The 14,825-nt window shown below is 42.2% G+C and overlaps 1 protein-coding gene across 2 annotated transcripts in view; it reads right to left on the reverse strand.

Annotated features, from left to right (window-relative positions):
• The window catches only part of KIF26B (kinesin family member 26B), a 326,887-nt gene that overhangs the window by 5,312 nt on the left and 306,750 nt on the right, over positions 1-14,825 (reverse strand). The gene's annotated exons all lie outside the window — the stretch shown is intronic.

A 14,825-nucleotide genomic window follows, 5' to 3' on the forward strand; every position in this document is an offset into this window, starting at 1 on the left:
GTCTATGCGTCCTTCTGCCATCAGTCTATGCATCCTTCTGCCATCAGTCTATGCATCCTTCTGCCATCAGTCTATACATCCTTCTGCCATCAGTCTATACATCCTTCTGCCATCAGTCTATACATCCTTCTGCCATCAGTCTATACATCCTTCTGCCATCAGTCTATACATCCTTCTGCCATCAGTCTATACATCCTTCTGCCATCAGTCTATACATCCTTCTGCCATCAGTCTATACATCCTTCTGCCATCAGTCTATACATCCTTCTGCCATCAGTCTATACATCCTTCTGCCATCAGTCTATACATCCTTCTGCCATCAGTCTATACATCCTTCTGCCATCAGTCTATACATCCTTCTGCCATCAGTCTATACATCCTTCTGCCATCAGTCTATACATCCTTCTGCCATCAGTCTATACATCCTTCTGCCATCAGTCTATACATCCTTCTGTCATCAGTCTATACATCCTTCTATCATCAGTCTATACATCCTTACATCATCAGTCTATACATCCTTACATCATCAGTCTATACATCCTTACATCATCAGTCTATACATCCTTACATCATCAGTCTATACATCCTTACATCATCAGTCTATACATCCTTACATCATCAGTCTATACATCCTTACATCATCAGTCTATACATCCTTACATCATCAGTCTATACATCCTTACATCATCAGTCTATACATCCTTACATCATCAGTCTATACATCCTTACATCATCAGTCTATACATCCTTACATCATCAGTCTATACATCCTTACATCATCAGTCTATACATCCTTACATCATCAGTCTATACATCCTTACATCATCAGTCTATACATCCTTACATTATCAGTCTATACATCATCAGTCTATATAGTGTTCTATTATAAGTCTTTACATCCTTCTATCATCAGTCTATACATCCTTCTATCATCAGTCTATACATCCTTCTATCATCAGTCTATACATCCTTCTATCATCAGTCTATACATCCTTCTATCATCAGTCTATACATCCTTCTATCATCAGTCTATACATCCTTCTATCATTGGTCTTTGGAGTGTGCTCCAATAATGATGAGCAGCCTGTGCTTCAGAGTTGCTCCAGGCGATGAGGAACAAGCAGACTATGTTTTCTGCTCTGTGAGCACGCTTAGGGCTCATGTCCACGGGCAAAAGAAGAATTAAAATCCGCAGCAGATTTTGACTCTTCTCCTGCCCGCGGATCCGCACCCCATAGGGATGCATTGACCACCCGCGGGGTAGATAAATACCCGCGGATGGTCAATAAAAGTGATTTTAAAAAAAATGGAGCATGAAAAAATCTGGACCATGCTCCATTTTCGTGCGGGTCTCCCGCGGGGACGGCTCCCGCGGGCTTCTATTGAAGCCTATGGAAGCCGTCCGGATCCGTGGGAGACCTAAAATAGGAATTTAAAAGAATTTACTCATCCGGAGCGGGCGGGGAAGGTCTTCTCTTCCTCACGGCCGGATCTTTCTTGCTTTGGCTCGGCGGATGTGCCCGGCGCATGCGCGCGGCACGTCGGCGACGTGCCGCCGCCGTGACGAGTTCATCCGCCGGTCGAAAAAGAAGATCCGGCCGTGAGGAAGAGAAGGCTTTCCCCGCCCGCTCCGGATGAGTAAATTCTTTTAAATTCCTATTTTCAGCGCTCATGTCCGCGGGGCAGGAGGGACCCGCTGCAGATTCTCCATGTAGAATCCGTAGCGGGCCTGATTTTCCCCGTGGACATGAGGCCTTAGAGTGTAGTACAGTGCAACCGCATTAGAAGAAAAAGTGGCTGCAGCAGGCTGTGTCTGTCTGTTTTTGTTTCTGGCATAGCAGAGCTGTACACATATATAAAAGAAGAGAACACACAAAGTGTAAGGCTCAATGGCCATGGGCGAATTTTAATTATAAAATCCGCGTAGGAGATCCACAGATCTAGAAGCCCATAGAGATGCATTAGCATCCACAGGGCAATTTAATGCATGTGGATGTGATTTTTTTCCCTGGAGCGCAGATCGCACGCGTGTGAAGAAGTTGCAGCACGCTCCATTTTTCTGCGGATCCCACAGGGAAAGCTTCTATTGAAGTCAATGGAAGCTATCATATCTGCGGCACAGCCATAGATCTGCGGTAGAGCAGGAGAAAGAAGATCCAGCCACGTCAGAGGGGATCCCCGCAGCATCCGGAAAGGTGAATAAAGTGTCATTTTTGGCCTCATGGCTGCGGACACGGGTGGAAACTGCTGCAGGATTCCACACTTGGAAACCGTGCATGCCGTGGGCATGAGGCCTATGGGTAAGTTCACTGATAGCAAAATTTCAGTTGCAATATGCCACCAAAATTCCGCAAGTCAGTCGAGTACAATGTAAGTGAATAGGGTTTTAAGGCTGCCTGTCCACGGGCGGGTTTGATTTGCATTCCCCATGGGGATAATCCGGCCGCAGGGAATGCAGTGAAAGCTCTCCATAGCATTGCTATGGAGAGCACAGCCCCCCTGTCCACGAGCGGAGAATCATTGCGATTCTCCACTCGTGGCCGGCAAATCGCAGCATCCTACGAATTTACCGCGATTCTCCGCGGTCAGCCTATCTGTCAGATAGGCTGACAGTGGAAATCCGTCTGCCGGCTCCTGCAGCGGCGATGTGCCGCGGGATACCGCAATGCCCGTGGACAGGCAGCCTAACAAGCCACACTCACTCTCAATGTAAAGAAAAATCTGCAGCGGAAGATAAGCGTGCTGTAGAATTTAAAATCTGAAAGAATATTCTATCTGTTGCAGAAAAATCATGGATTTTCACGGTAGAAAGTGAAAACCGTGGTGAAAATCTGCAAATGAAGTCTTGTGGATTTTAGTGTGAATTTACATGCGGAAAAATGTCACTATGAGCGCACATACCCTTACAGGAGTGCACTGTTGTCTATTACCCCTCCTGCACCCACCCTAGATTTTAAGGGAGGCGCAACACTGGACCGTCAATGTTAGTGACATAGACCCCTCCTCTTCCTGAGACCACAAGGAAAGATTTAATTAGTAGGAAATATTTTTCCAATCTTTTGTTTTGTAAACCCGGGGTGCATCTTATAGTCCGGAAAATACAGTAATTCCTTTGTTAGAAATTTAAAAAATGTCCAGAAATCAAGTTGCTCTCACAAATGGATAAAAAGCCTCACAATTGCAACTCAAGTCACATATCTCATATCAATGCAAATGGCTCATTAAATGACAGTTAGTGCTCATTGTTCAGATGTTTTCCATTTCAGCTGGAACGCTGCTCTCCGTCAGGTTTGTGTTTATCCACATTATATTAATTTATTAACAAATAAGATCTTCATTGCATTTGAATTGCATTAATTGCCCATAGTTACAGTGTTTGGATTGCGCTCATTTGCAACTTTCATTGATTAAAACACATGGAATATTTTTATAATTGACGTACACAGGCAACACTTTTATTCCTACATTTCAGATTGTGCACCAGAGCATGCTGGGTACCCGACTGAAGGGCAGCCTCCAGAGGGAACATTAAGACTTTTGCACTGCGTTTTGATCATTTCATCTACTGCATGTATGTCATTTTGACCCACAGGCTAACTAGGTAGAACTGTACCGTATAGCACTGACTAGTCTCCTTGCTCTACTGCAACCATCTGCCCCATGTCTACACACACAGCAGAAACTCTGCTAAACTAACAGTAGAAATGCCTTGAAAACCTGCACATAAATCAAACCATCATCCTTAATTTTGATTATGATTTATGAATTCACGCTAATTCCTGGCATTAAATCAGAGTTGAGCCACTATACTGTATCTGACTGCTTTAGGGTCACTATACGTGGCACTGCATGGGGATATTGTGACTGGCACTCATGGGGTGGCACTAGCTGGGACAATTTGTGGCATAGGAAGGGGGCCTGTGATTTCTTCATAGAGTTCACAACTTCATTGTATTAAAAAAATCTAATACTGAGAAGCAGTGTTTGTGTAAATGTTTATAGTAATCTGTTCTATCTATACCTAGTAGCGTAGCAATAGGCATCGCAGGGGTAGCAACTGCCTATACCCAATGGCATAGCGATAGGCATCGCAGGGGTAGCAACTACCTATACCCAGTGGTGTAGCGATAGGCAGTGCAGGGGTAGCCACTATCTATACCCAGTTGTGTGGTGATAGGTATTGCAAGAGTGGCAACTACCTATACCCAATTGTGTATCTATAGGCATCACAGGGGTAGCAACTACCTATACCCAGTGGTGTAGCGATAGGCTAGGGAAAAGGGGGTTCCTCACCACTATCATCGCTCAGATGAACTTATGAATGAGACATTAATGCTGCCTTTTATCTGTCATAATGATTTCTTTGTCTGTATGTTATTTCCCTTCTGAGATTTTGCCCAATATTAGTGCAGGGACCAACAATAAGCAAAGACGCGTGATGAGGGCTGTGGGCTTACGTATTTTGGCCAAAATATCAGCTAATACCTTGCAATTATCAGTATTTATTTATAACATGCAGTGCGGCTTTAAATGCTGGGGGCACCCGGGCTGGATTCAAATATGGCGTCACTAATAGGTTGTAAGCCTGCCTGTTGCACTACAAGTACCATGGGGCCTGACACCCCGTATCCACTTTTCTGTGCACGAACAAAAACTAAACAGCCACCCACCTCATTATTTAGGAGGGTTTGTGAGTGGCTGCATCATCAGTGTCCTCACAGGTGATTTTGGCCCCTTTGTTTAGCATTCAGGCTGTCTGCATATTGGCAGTTATATGGTGTATAGGCCTGCCCTCTTATATCAGTAAGTATGGCCGCTTTCTGGGATTTCTTCTTCCTGTCAGTGCAGAGGGCCCCTGAAGTGTCTGTCGGAAATCCCTCAGTGGGCTCAGTGTGTAATGTCAATACAAATAAAAGACCAATAGAGCTTAAATCTGCATATAAATATACTCATTTTTAAGAGGCACAAAGGGAACACTATTACTGTGTGATCAGAGAGGAGTGTTATTACTTTTTGTAGAGAAATAAAGTGGGCATTAATACTTTATGGGGGACACAGAGGGGGGTTATTACTATGTGGGGCATAAAGGGGTATTATTACGGTGTTGGGGCACAAAGCAGGCACTATTTCTTGTGTTGGTCATTACAGGGGAATTATTACTGTGTGCAAGCACTAGTACATTGGGAAGCACAAGAGGGGGCACTTTTATGGTGTGATCATAGAGGAGTATTATTACTTTTCGGAGAAACAAAGTGGGCATTAATACTTTATGGGGGACACAGAGGGGAGTTATTATTATGTGGGGCATAAAGGGGTATTATTACAGTGTTGGGGGACAAAGCAGGCACTATTTCTTGTGTTGGTCATTACAGGGGAATTATTACTGTGTGCAAGGACTAGTACTTTGTGAAGCACAAGAGGGGGCACTTTTACTGTGTGAGGCACTGAGAGGCATTGGGGTTAACAGCAAGATGGAGAGAGTGTGCAGTCATGTCGTAACCTTAAGAAATCTTCAGTCTGGGCTGGATGGAAAAGAAAAGAGAAAGTGAGTGACGCCGGTCAGAGAAGATGTCACCTGTGATCACTGGAGTGTGTATGTATTTTTTATGCTGACCATGGCTGGTAGCCAAGCAGAGTATCTGAGAAGGTAGGGCGTATAGGTTTTAGCTACACCCATGCCTACACCATTATAACAAAACCTTTTATTGTTTTTTCACTTCTAATGTCAGTATAATTTAAAGCAAACATGTTCGGTGATTAAGGCTGGGGCTTCATGGAAACTTGTAGTGTGCTTTCCTGTAACCTAGCTTCAGCTGCAGTCCAGGGGAACATTGTGACTTGTATGCACTCCGCAAATAGGCAAGTGTCTCGGGTGCCTTTTACTCAGAAATCCTTCTCCGAATCCCACAAACCTCTGTATTACAGAGCTCAGCTTCTCTACCTCTTCCACAACCTGTTCTTGGATGGGGCAATATTGCTTGACTGGTTCACTTTAATATTTGCTCATGACATTATATCTTCTACAGTCTAGTAGTGAGACGCTGTTATCTTGTAACTGTTCAGTCCTTATTTATTTCCCCTTTTCAGACAAGGATTCAGTTGGCAGCTGCACTTAGTCCGTAATGCCACCTCCAGGCACCACCCAGTGTATGGCATTCAGAAAATCTCAGTGACAAAATTTGAATCAAAAAGGTTTTGCTATATAATATTTTCATTGTATAATTTATATGGCTCATAGATAATAGTATCCTAATCAGATCAACAACATTAAATTGATGGCTGAAGTTTGTATTTAAAGGGGTTTTACAACTCTACAAAAAAAAAAAGTTGATGACCTATTCTAAGGATAGGTCATCAGTGGGATCTGCTGCTCGAAGACTCCCTCCAATCAACTGTTTGCCAGGGCTGCTGTTATAGTGTACAGAGCAGGAAGCAAATAGCTCTGGGTACTGTGCAGTGGCCCAACATTGTACTGCAAGTACAGTTTGCATTCACTTCAGTAGGAGCGGTGTGCCAGGTCACTGCACAATACATGAGGCTATATGCTTCCTGCTCAATACACCTTGACAGCAGCCCTATGACGGTCCTCAGTTATGGATGACCTATCCTGAGGATATGTAATTTAAAAGTAAGTCCTGCTCTTCCAGTCTGTGCAGGGATTCCAAATCTGGTTGTCGATTTCTATTTGTTTTGCTATTCTGAGGTTAGGTCATCAGTTTTTTGGAGCTGAAAAACCCCTTTTAAGTTTATTAGATTTAAAAAGGTAGACATTAAAGGGAACCTGTCACCTGCCTAGAGCACTATAAACTAACTTATGGTTCTAATAGGGCAGGTGACAAGGAGCCAGGTGTTGTGTTAATTATACTCGCCCTCTTTCCTGGTTCCTGCCAATGAAGTCTATGCGCCAGTTGAAAATCTGACTCTCTTCAATTCTGTGGGAGAACGTGTGCGGAGGACTCTGAAAAGAGTCAAGAGCTTCAGCCGGTGTGCAGACATCACAGACGGGCACCAGGAAGCGGACGAGTATAATAAATATATTCCCCAGTTCTGTATCCCCTGCCCTAATGGCACTTAAAGTTAGTTAATAATGCTATAGGCAGGTGACAGGTTCCCTTTAAGCTGTTGATTAATGACTACTAAACAGTGAAGAAATTCATAATACTATAAGCAATCTGCTTTGTTTTCTACTGTGATTTGGCAACAGGTAACCGTTACACCTTCCAACTACAAACATTTAGCATCAGAAAGCAAGACACAACTAGGACACCTTTCTTGTGGTTTTACTAACTAAGAAGGCGCCTTGAGTATTTTCTACGACACCATGACTGACATGATCAGCATTACTCAGCTGAAAGATCGGAGCCTTCTCCTGTTAGTAAATTCCATTTCGATTCCATTCATCACTCCTTGAGGTTTGTGGTTTATATGACAAAGAATTGATAAGCCTAGCTGGAAAGAAACAGGTGACAACGAAATAGTGTTTGTTGTACTCCTGCACAACAGGACGGAGCTTGTCTTTCCATGGAGAGGAGTAACATGAGCTGCCACCGACTGTTAGACACATAGGAGACCCAACAGAAATTAGTGGCTGTGCCTGAAGCCTATGAAGGATAATCTTCTGATTAATCTGTTGAGAACTGAGAAGAGCTGCATTATACAGCGAAGAGCTGCTGAGAAAAGCAAATTAGTCTGCAATTTTTTTTATGTTAGTTCCAGAATCCCTAAGTTAGCTTTGAGTGAATGGAAAAATACATTGATAATATGGGCCTCACTTATCAAAACAGGCTTATCAAAGATCAACTTTCATTTTTTTAACTTGCTCTGGATCAAGGAAAGCTGCCCTCCAACTGGCTGCTATGGGGCAGTAAGGTCAGTTTTTCTGTTAGACAGTCTTTGTAAATTACCCCAATGAGGGAAATCGATCGATACTGGTGCATTATCATCCATGCCTTTCTCTCCCCTGTGCAGTGTGCATCGGTTTTTATTGCAGTTTTACATTACAATAAAAACATTAGAAAAAAGAAGTAAATGCATATAATTATCAATATAAAGGAAACAAAATGGCATCATGTGGTCATATAAAAAAAGCTCGCAAATACATAGAGCATATCTAAGGAAGGAAAGGTGAAAGAAGAAGAGATAAAGGAAAAATGGGAGGTGAGAAGGTGTTCTCTCACAGGGTGGTGGGTACCATTGACCAGGGGATGAAGGTAAAATTCTCAACTCATAGAAAAATTACATTCCTCCTGTGCTGGGAGGAAATGGTATAATCTATCCATGGAGTATAGGCTCTCAGGAATTTGCTATTACAGTCTGGCAGAATGGATGACAAATTTCCATTAAATATTTACTAATTAATTCATTTCGTGACTTAAAGGAGTTTTGTAATTAAAACAAAACCTAGCCTAAAATAACAAACACAGGTATACTAACCTCTCCTGGGGCCCCAGTATGGTGGTAACAGCTGGGGCTAGAATCGGCAGTGACTTCCGGGTAGATTGGCTGGGCAGAAGCATCTACAACATCACTGCTGGTGCTCCTGTCATCAGCACTCATAGCTGGCCGCCATGATGTCAGGAGTTTCTAGAAGTGATGCTGCAGCCTCCGATCTGCTTCCAATGCATTTACCCCCCAGCTCGTCTATCCAGAAGTCAACGCCGATGTCAGCACAGACTGTCAGTTGTGTCCTATGTCCCAGGGGAGGCGAGTATGCCCTGTATCTTAGGCAGGGCAGGAGAATTGTGTTTTGTTTTAATGACAAAACCCCTTCAAGAGAAATCCTGGGTTGTCCTTTTTTATGCATAGGCAATGGTTTGTATAGCAGCCAGAAAAAAAAGAGGATAAGAATTTCCGAGAACCATGAGGAATGTTTTACATTTTTTTTCAAAGGGATTTCCAATGAGTCCTTCCATATTTTAAAGTCTGTTCATAAGTAGATGAAGGAATAGACTCAGATCCAGAGTTCCCTTGCTAAGAGCAGTCCCACCAGAAGTGTAACCCGTCACCAAGGGTTTGACATCCTCTAAAGCAGTTTGAGGTATAACTCAGCACTGTAGGAGTTATTCTAATAGGAACAAGGTACCATCAAAATAGGACCTTAAACCCTATTTGACCAGCCTATAATTAATGCCTCAAGGGCCAAGCGATTTTCATTGTAGAATTGCAAGAGCAATAACTTATTGACATAGCTGTATGAGGGCTTGTTCTTTTGGGCTTGAGGTGTATATTGTAATACCACCCTACGGTATATATAATGTATTGTATAATTGTGATTTAATTTTATTTTTTTTAATGGAAAAAATGTCCAGAAATTCTGACATTGGTTTTGGATTTTGTTTTAACAGCGTTCATCATTTCGTAAAAATAAAATGCTAACTTTCATATCTAGATCAGCAAGATTACTGTGATACCAAGTTTATACATCATTTTTACTACTTTTCCATAATAAAACCTAATTTTTAAAGAAAAACAATTGAATCTGCATCACTCCATTCTAGGACCCATAACGTCTTTATTTTTCTGGCAACGCAGCTCTGTTTCTTGGGGAAGAATTGTAGTTTATATGGGAATATCTTAAGTGACATATGACTTTTGGATTGCATTTTTTAAAACTTTTTGGAGGCAAAGAAAAATAGTAATTCTGGCATTACTTTTTAAAATTATTCTTACAGAGCTCACCATGCATAACAAATAACAAAATATCACTATGAATGTGTTAATACCTATTATGTGGGGTTTTTTTTAGTGTTTTATCGATTTAAAATGTTTTTTTAGGGAAAAATTCATATATTTTTTTATCTGGATTTTCTTTCTTTCAATTAAACTAAGTATTCTTATACCATTTTTTAGTCCCTGAAGGGGACTTGAACAAGCTATTGTTCGATCGCTACGATAGTAGACTGCATTACTTATGTAGTGCGCTCTACTAAGCCTATGATAGAAGCCTATTAGACTCTGCTAGAGGCAGGGCCTAATGGGCTGAGTTGCTTCACAGACAAGGAGGCTTTTATCAGGCTTCCAAAGTGCCTATTGATTGTGGCATTTAGGGAGTTAAACTACCAGAATCTTAGGCAGTCAGTTATCAATCAAGCCACCAGCTTAAAAAAGACGTATGTGCAGGTTTAAAACCCATTAGTAAGGTCAGTAAATAGGCATATTGCGGTCACAAAGGGGTTAAACTATTTTAGGAACTCTTGCAAGTAGAGTCACAGATTTTTGTAAACTGTTTGTAAGACAAAGTGAAACCTAATTCTGATTGCCATCTGTAGATGTAGGATAGCAGGGAGCAGTACAAGGTGTGAACCAGGTTAGATTAAGTTTAAGTAATGAGGCTGTGATGCGTAAATGCCTCCAGCAATAAGTCTCAAAAGAGGTTATTGTGAGCGGAGAAGTAGTATTTTTAAACAGGGTAGAGATTTAACACCTAAAGTTTAAGTAATGGAAGAGTTCAGGTGGCAGTTCATATTTCTTCTGAAGTGAGATAAGGGAAGAAATGCTTTCAAGTGAAAGGTGGCAGTCAATTTTGGAAAGGGTTTAATTCGTATATGTTCTGACGACTCAGGGCGATCATTGACTGGATGAAACAGAAGGTTCTACGAGAAAAGGAAATAAAGGTAAATGGGGACAGTTTAGATAGCTACCGTAGAATATTTTACAAAGTCTCATATCCTAAAGGCCCATTTAGACGCAATGATTCTCGCTCAAAGCCATGTTTTCAGCGATAACTGTTGCGTTTAAATGCACGGATATCATGCAGTTTTTGTGCATGATTCGTTCTTCGCTCAATTCTAGTTTTCTAGAATTGAGTGATGAACTCTAATCAGCTGTGCAGGCTGTTATCACAGTCGGCAGCGCTGATGAGATTCTTTCAGCTCGTGTTCCACTGGTAGTTCACAGCGGAAAAAAGGATAAAATAAGTTAGCACTTCCCAAATTATATACCGAGAACCTTGCATTATTTAATGCGGTTTGAGTATGTAATAGGTATGTATACTTCTGATAGTAAATATATTTAGCATGCTGTAGCCACTTTGGTTTCTGCTTCTAGGTAGTTCACAGCGGGACATGAGTTGTAAGAGCGGAGAACAATGCAGCTGTTTGCTTATGCAAAAAAGCTGTATTGTTTGCCGAGCAATAGCGGCGGTGTCCCGCTCCGCCTGCATAGCTCTTTAGTAGCTACTTAGCTACTATAGACTATGCAAAGATGATAGCTCAAAACTGTCACTCAAACTGTCGTTTCAGCGATTTTTGAGCAATTAGCATAAATGGGGTCTAAGTTGTGTTTTTGTGTGGTGGTGGGATTAGTAGTGGATAGTCAGGAGGATGGGGATTCATAAAATAGAGTCTCTGGTGGATGAACATATTTTAGAAGCTTAAAGTGATCGTCAGAAAGAAGCATCCTTCATTTAATGGAGGAGACTGGAGTCTGCTGTTCTAGGAATGGAGTTCTTCCAGAGGAAGTGTTGTGACATTTGCTGCATTGCCCTATAGATATTTCCCAGAACAGAGGCTGGAGGAGCTCTAAAATAATAGAGAAGTTTTGGCAAAAATGACACGTTCAAAGAATTGACTCTTCCAGCCCATGAGATATGATAGTGTCTCCAACTCTCCAGAAGCAGTCTCAGTTTATGGAGGTGGGGAGGATAATGTTGAGACTACAAAGTGGTATAGGAGTTCATCAAGCAGATGCACAGATAATCAAGATGTTTTGGTGACCACTGGAATGGAAAGTTGGATCGAGGTTGTGACATCTGCACTTGTGGATATGTATGATTAGGATTAAGGGCTTTTGATTAAGTCTGGTTAATAGTGAGGCCCAAGACTGTCCATATGTGTAATTTTACCTGGACTCCAAACTAATTCAGATAAAATTGGAAAACCTCTTTAAGTTTACATAGGACACTGACATTTATAATTCATCATCTTCCAATTTCTGTAGTCATTCAATAACATTGTCTATTCTCAGGATGAGCGGTCATCACCTCCATTAATCCCAGGTAGACTATTACCTCTTCTGTGTGGGGTGCTCTGGAGAAGGGTGCAGAAAATGTGAAAAAAACTCCTGGTACAAGCTGAAAGACAATTTGATCTTTCAATAGCGGTTACTCTGCTGCTAGGAGACAACCAGTTTATATAAGCTTGTGCATTTACAGAATAATGAAAATGTCTTGTTCCTTACAGCAACTTGCCGAGATGTTCTTCCCCAAACCAAAGATTTATGATTCTCATTCGCAATAAAATAAAATCCCCTATGGATCCGGCTGGCAGATCAAGCATGCACTTTGCACACCTCTGCACTCACAATGACCTCAACAATTTATTAAAATGGAGCTATCAATAATTGTACAGCATCAGCGCTCCACTTACTGCTGTGATTCAATTAAAGAGGCTGCTAGTAACATGGATTTAAGTATTCACACAGCCACCACACTTAAATGCTGACCTCACTAGTACAACCTGCATCCTGGAAACATTTGGAACTTGTGTAAGGTTTCTGCACAGTAACATATTCCAGAATGTCGTCACACTAAGGCCTCCCTCACACAGGCACATTTTACCGCGATTAGCTCGTCATTCCGAGTGCCATGCTAATTGCGGTATAACACTCCCATTATTTTCAATGGAGCCTGCTAGACATCAGTTTGGAAAGCGCTGCGATTTTCAAGTAGAGCCTGTTCTATTTTTGCGTTTAGCGCACTTCATTAGGAGCTGCGGCTGAGAACAAAAGTGAAATCGTAGCACTTTGCAACGCTGCTGTGTGAGGGAGGCCTTACAGAAGGGATAATGGAAAATGGTTTCCAAATAGCACTGGAGAACAAATAGCTCTCAAGATGGGAACTTCAACAGAGTGCCAAGTAGTAACACCCATTATATAACTGCAAGAGTATAAACTAGCAAATGTCTGTTTAAAATGTCTTGTACCATCTTGCACATCTTCTCATCTGGCCTTTTTGTAAAAATATTTTAGATACTATTAATTGAATTATAGATACTATTAATTGAAAACTGTCCTTTTCACCCCAAATACATCTAGTGACGTTAAATATCACTAACTTTTCAAACAACCTGCATTTACATGAAAGCAAACGCGATAACTAGTAAAACTATTATTTACCTAAAATGATGTTTCTATTCTTAAAAATAACTCTACAATGCTGCCCACTAGGGGTCTGCCTACCTTCTTATTTGCTGTCTGCTGTCAAGTAATGTTCTCTCCATTACTGGAGATGACACAATGGCAGAACAGGAAGTATAGGATAATGAGTCACCCTACTAAGTGAACAATGTGAGAACAGAGAGGAGGGGTTAAAGCTAATAGTGAGTTAATGGATGCTGTTTATTCACAACTCCTCTGCTTAGTAGTGTTGTACACATTACTACTAGAGATGAGCAAGTGTATTCGCTAAGGCAAACTACTCGAGCGAGTAGTGCCTTATGCGAGTACCTGCCTGCTCGTCTCTAAAGACTCGGGTCCCGGCGGGGGGGGGAGGAACTGGGGGAGATCTCTCTCACTCTCCCCCCCCCCCCCCCTGCTCACTCCCGCAACTCATCGCTCTTCACCGCCGGCCCCCAAATCTTTAGGGACGAGCGGGCAGGTACTCGCATAAGGCACTACTCGCTCGAGTAGTTTGCCTTAGCGAGTACGCTCGCTCATCTCTATTTACTACATATTGATGCTATGTGTGTGTTACACACAGAGAACAAAATCTGCACTTCTCTGTGCACAGTGTATAGAACACAACATAACAGCTAAGACTTCTGTCACCAGTTCTGACAGAACTGAGAAGTGGGTATACACCCTGCAAAGGGGAAACTGGCGGGAAAATGCGGAATACAATACATATTATGGTCAGAGATAGTGTTATTCCTAATATGCACAAACATGGCAGTTTATTCTAAAACATCATCTAAAATGTTAAGTATGCTTTTAAAAACACATTATTGGAATGCAAGAAGATGGATGATCATATCCACAAATTGACCGCCACCTGGGCCATTATGACCAGACTGTTAGCTGGTGTTGGGACCAGTTGATGTGTGGAGGCATGTATACAAGGCAACTGGGCTCCAGACACACTCAACAGGCCACCAGAAAAGAGGATTGTCAGATCATCCGGCAAGCATGAGCAGCTCCAACTTATATCCCAAACGCTAAACATCCCACGAAGCATTATCAAATCAATTATAACACAACTGAAATATGGCACAACTACAAACTTGACAAGAGGAGGCTGTGCACCAAAACTCAAAGACTGGCAAGGAGGACATGCAACAGAGATTCTACAAAGATAATAACTCTGAAGGACCACCAAAAATACACAGCGGAGATGGAAGTAGCTGTCCAAAGGACTACTATATGTTGTATGCTTTATAGAGAGAAGCATTATTGAAGAGTGGCCAGAAAAAAAAACACTGCTTAAATAAAAACATAATAAAACACATTTGGAGTTTGTTAAACAGCAGGTGACAGAGTCCTCAAACATGGTAGAAGGTTCTCGGGTCAGATGAGACTGAAACCACAGTTTTTGACCATCAATAGAAATGCTATGTGTGCAAACTAGAGATGAGCGAACGTACTCGGATAAGCACTACTCGTCCGAGTAATGTGCTTTATCCGAGTACCTCCCCGCTCGTCCTGAAAGATTCGGGACGCGCTGCGGAGCGGGGAGCTGCAGGGGAGAGCGGGAAGGAACGGAGGGGAGATCTTTCTCTCCCTCTCTCCCGCCCGCTCTGCCCCGCTCCCCGCTGCGACTCACCTGTCAGCAGCGGCAGCTCCCGAATCTTTCAGCACGAGTACAGCGGTACTCGGATAAGGCACATTACTCG

The sequence above is a fragment of the Eleutherodactylus coqui genome, chromosome 3 (genome assembly GCF_035609145.1).
Source record: "Eleutherodactylus coqui strain aEleCoq1 chromosome 3, aEleCoq1.hap1, whole genome shotgun sequence".
Taxonomy (NCBI): Eukaryota; Metazoa; Chordata; class Amphibia; order Anura; family Eleutherodactylidae; genus Eleutherodactylus; species Eleutherodactylus coqui.